Raw genomic sequence first — 5,296 nt, 5'->3', positions numbered from 1 at the left:
CCCCACTTCTTTCCCCCTCCTAGTAGGAGTCCTACTCCTACTAGGAGGAGGACTCCTCCTTGGCGCGCCATAGAGGGCCGGCCGGCCTCCTCCCGTTGATCCTTTATATACGGGGGCAGGGGGCACCCCTTGACACACAAGTTGATCCACGTGATCATATTCTTAGCCGTGTGCGGTGCCCCCTTCCACCATAGTCCTCGATAATATTGTAGCGGTGCTTAGGCGAAGCCCTATGACGGTAGTACATCAAGATCGTCACCATGCCGTCGTGCTGACGGAACTCTTCCTCGACACTTTGCTGGATCGGAGTCCGGGGATCGTCATCGAGCTGAATGTGTGCTAGAACTCGGAGGTGCCGTAGTTTCGGTGCTTGATCGGTCGGGCCGTGGAGACGTACGACTACATCAACCAAGTTAACGCTTCCGTTGTCGTTCTACAATGGTACGTAGATCACACTCTCCCCCTCTCGTTGCTATGCATCACCATGATCTTGCGTGTGCGTTGGAATTTTTTTGAAATTACTACGAAACCCTACACTATGCACACAGGTGACTAGCGGGTGTCAGTTTCTCCAACTTTAGTTGAACCGAGTGTGGCTACGCCCGGTTCTTGCGAAGGTTAAAACAGCACCAACTTGACAAACTATTGTTGTGGTTTTGATGCGTAGGTAAGAACGGTTCTTGCTATGCCCGTAGCAGCCACGTAAAACTTGCAACAACAAAATAGAGGACGTCTAACTTGTTTTTGCAGGGCATGTTGTGATGTGATATGGTCAAGACGTGATGAGATATAAGTTGTTGTATGAGATGATCATGTTTTTTTGAAGTTATCGGCAACTGACAAAAGCCTTATGGTTGTCTCTCTATTGCATAAGATGCAAGTGCCAAATAATTGCTTTACTTTATCGCTATGCGATAGCAATAGTTGCAAGAGCAATAGTTGGTGAGACGAACATGTGACGACACATTGATATAGATCAAGATGATGGAGATCATGGTGTCATGCCGGTGACGATGGAGATCATGACGATGCTTTGGAGATGGAGATCAAAGTCTCAAGATGATGATGGTCATATCATGTCACATATTATGATTGCATGTGATGTTTATTTTTTATACATCTTATTTTGCTTAGTTCGGCGGTAGCATTATAAGATGACCTCTCACAAAATTTCAAGATAAAAGTGTTCTCCCTGAGTATGCACCGTTGCCAAAGTTCGTCGTGCCCAGACATCACATGATGATCGAGTGTGATAAGCTCTACGTCCATCTACAACGGGTGCAAGCCAGTTTTGCACACATAGAATACTCAGGTTAAACTTAACGAGCCTAGCATATGCAGATATGGCCTCGGAACACTGAGAGCGCAAGGTCGAGCGTGAATCATATAGTAGATATGATCAACATAGTGATGTTCACCATTGAAAACTACTCCATTTCACGTGATGATCGGTTATGGTTTAGTTGATTTGGATCATGTGATCACTTAGATGATTGGAGGGATGTCTATCTAAGTGGGAGTTATTAAGTAATATGATTAATTGAACTTTAATTATCATGAACTTAGTCCTGGTAGTATTAGCATATCTATGTTGTAGATCAATAGCTCGCGATGTTGCTCCCCGTTTAATTTTTATATGTTCCTAGAGAAAACTAAGTTGAAAAATGTTAGTATAAATGATGCGGATTGGATCCGTGATCTGAGGATTATCCTCATTGCTGCACAGAAGAATTATGTCCTTGATGCACCACTAGGTGACTAACCTATTGCAGGAGTAGATGCAGACGTTATGAACGTTTGGCTAGCTCAATATGATGACTACTTGATAGTTTAATGCACCATGCTTAACCGCTTAGAATCGGGACTTCAAAGACATTATGAACGTCATGGATCATATGAGATGTTCCAGAAGTTGAAGTTAATATTTCAAGCAAATACCCGAGTTGAGAGATATGAAGTCTCTAACAAGTTCTATAGCTAAAAGATGGAGGAGAATAGCTCAAGCAGTGAGCATGTGCTCAGATTGTCTGATTACCACAATCGCTTGAATCAAGTGGGACTTAATCTTCCAGATAAAATAGTGATTGACAGAATTCTCTAGTCACCATCACCAAGTTACTAGAACTTTGTGATGAACTATAATACACAAGGGATAACGGAAACAGTTCCCAAGCTCTTCGTGATACTGAAATCAACGAAGGTAGAAATCAAGAAAAACATCAAGTGTTGATGGTTGACAAGATCACTAGTTTCAAGAAAAGGGGCAAAGGAAAGAAGGGGAACTTCAAGAAGAACGACAAGCAAGTTGTTGCTCAAGTGAAGAAGCCCAAGTCCGGACCTAAGCCTGAGACTAAGTGCTTCTACTACAAAGGGACTGGTCACTAGAAGCGGGACTACCCCAAGTAATTGGCGGATAAGAAGGATGGCAAAGTGAACATAGGTATATTTTATATACATGTTATTGATGTGTACTTTACTAGTGTTTATAGCAACCCCTCAGTATTTTGATACTAGTTCAGTTGCTAAGAATAGTAACTCGAAACGGGAGTTGCAGAATGAATAGAGACTAGTTAAGGGTGAAGTGACGATGTGTATTGGAAATGGTTCCAAGATTGATATGATCATCATCGCACACTCCCTATACTTTCGGGATTAGTGTTAAACCTAAAATAAATGTTATTTAGTGTTCGCATTGAGCATGAATATGATTGGATCATGTTTATTGCAATACGGTTATTCATGTAAGTTAGAGAATAATTGTTGTTCTGTTTACATGAATAACACCTTCTATGGTCATACACCCAATGAAAATGGTTTGTTGGATCTCGATCGTGGTGATACACATTTTCATAATATTGAAGCCGAAAGATGCAAAGTTAATAATGATAGTGCAACTTATTTGTGGCAATGTCGTTTAAGTCATATTGGTATAAAGCGCATGAAGAAAATCCATGCTGATGGGCTTTTGGAATCACTTGATTATGAATCAGTTGATGCTTGCGAACCATGCCTCATGGGCAAGATGACTAAGACTCCATTCTCCGGAACAATGGAGCGAGCAAAAGATTTGTTGGAAATCATACATACTGATGTATGTGGTCCGATGAATATTGAGGCTCACGGCAGGTATCATTATTTTCCGATCTTCACAGATGATTTGAGCGGATATGAGTATATCTACTTGATGAAACACAAGTCTGAAACATTTGAAAAGTTCAAAGAATGTCAGAGTGAAGTGGAGAATCATCGTAACAAAAATAAAAGTTTCTACGATATGATCGCAGAAGTAAAATATTTGAGTTATGAGTTTGGCCTTCAGTTAAAACAATGTGAAATAGTTTCACTACTCGCGCCACCTGGAACACCACAGTGTAATGGTGTGTCCGAACGTCATAACCATACTTTATTAGATATGGTGCGATCTATGATGTCTCTTATCGATTACCACTATCGTTTTGGGGTTATGCATTAGAGACAGCTACATTCACGTTAAATAGGGCACCATCTAAATCCGTTGAGACGACACTGTATGAACTGTGGTTTGGCGAAAAACCTAAGCTGTCATTTCTTAAAGTTTGGGACTGCGATGCTTATGTGAAAAAGTTTCAACATGATAAGCTCGAATCCAAATCGGAGAAGTAAATCTTCATAGGATATCCAAAAGAAAATGTTGGGTACACCTTCTATCACAGATCTGAAGGCAAGTTATTCATTGGTGAGAATGGATCCTTTCTAGAGAAGGAGTTTCTCTCGAAATAAGTGAGTGGGAGGAAAGTAGAGCTTGATAAGGTAACTGTACCTGCTCCCTTATTGGAAAGTAGTTCATAAAAAAAATCTGTTCCTGTGACTACTACACCAATTAGTGAGGAAGCTAATGATGATGATCATGTAACTTCAGATCAAGTTACTACCGAACTTCGTAGGTAAACCAGAGTAAGATCCGCACCAGAGTGGTACGGTAATCCTGTTCTGGAGGTCATGTTACTTGACCATGACGAACCTACGAACTATGAGGAAGCGATGATGAGCCCAGATTTCGCAAAATGGCTTGAGGCCATGAAATCTGAGATGAGATCCATGTATGAGAACAAAGTATGGACTTTGATTGACTTGCCCATTGATTGGCGAGCCATTGAGATTAAATGGATCTTCAAGAGGAAAACGGACGCTGATAGTAGTGTTACTAACTACAAAGCTAGAATTGTCGCAAAAAGGTTTTCGACAAGTTCAAGGTGTTGACTACGATGAGAGTTTCTCACTCGTATCTATGCTTAAGTCTGTCTGAATCATGTTAGAAATTGCCACATTTTATGAAAACTGGCAAATGAATAGACAAAACTACATTCCTTAATGGATTTATTAAAAAAGAGTTGTATATGATGCAACCAGAAGGTTTTGTCAATCCTAAAGGTGCTAACAAAATATGCAAGCTCCAGCGATCCATCTATGGACTGGTGCAAGCATCTCGGAGTTGGAATATACGCTTTGATAAGTTGATCAAAGCATATAGTTTTATACATACTTGAGGTGAAGCCTGTATTTACAAGAAAGTGAGTGGGAGCACTACAACATTTCTAATAAGTATATGTTTATGACATATTGTTGATCGGAGATAATGTAGATTTATTCTGCAAAGCATAAAGGAATGTTTGAAAGGAGTTTTTCAAAGAAAGACCTCGGTGAAGCTGCTTACATATTGAGCATCAAGATCTATAGAGATAGATCAAGATGCTTGATAAGTTTTTTTTCAATGAGTACATACCTTGACAAGATTTTGAAGTAGTTCAAAATGGAACAGTCAAAGAAAGAGTTCTTGCCTGTGTTACAAAGGTATGAAGTTGAGTAAGACTCAAAACCCGACCACGACAGAATATAGAGAGAGAATGAAAGTCATTCCCTATGCCTCAGCCGTAGGTTCTATAAAGTATGCCATGCTGTGTACCAGACCTATTGTATACCCTTCCCTGAGTTTGGCAAGGGAGTACAATAGTGATCTAGGAGTAGATCACTGGACATTGGTCAAAATTATCCTTAGTGGAATAAGGATATGTTTCTTGATTATGGAGGTGACAAAAGGTTCGTCGTAAAAGGTTACGTCGATGCAAGTTTTGACACTGATCCAGATGACTCAAAGTCTCAATCTGGATACATATTGAAAGTGGGAGAAATTAGCTAGAGTAGCTTAGTGCAGAGCATTGTTGACATAGAAATTTGCAAAATACTTACGGATCTGAATGTGGCAGACCCGTTGACTATACTTCCGTCACAAGTAAAACATGATCACACCTTAGTACTC

The sequence above is a fragment of the Triticum dicoccoides genome, chromosome 5A, assembly GCF_002162155.2.
Source record: "Triticum dicoccoides isolate Atlit2015 ecotype Zavitan chromosome 5A, WEW_v2.0, whole genome shotgun sequence".
NCBI lineage: Eukaryota > Viridiplantae > Streptophyta > Magnoliopsida > Poales > Poaceae > Triticum > Triticum dicoccoides.
Note: the sequence above shows the minus strand (reverse complement) of the source record.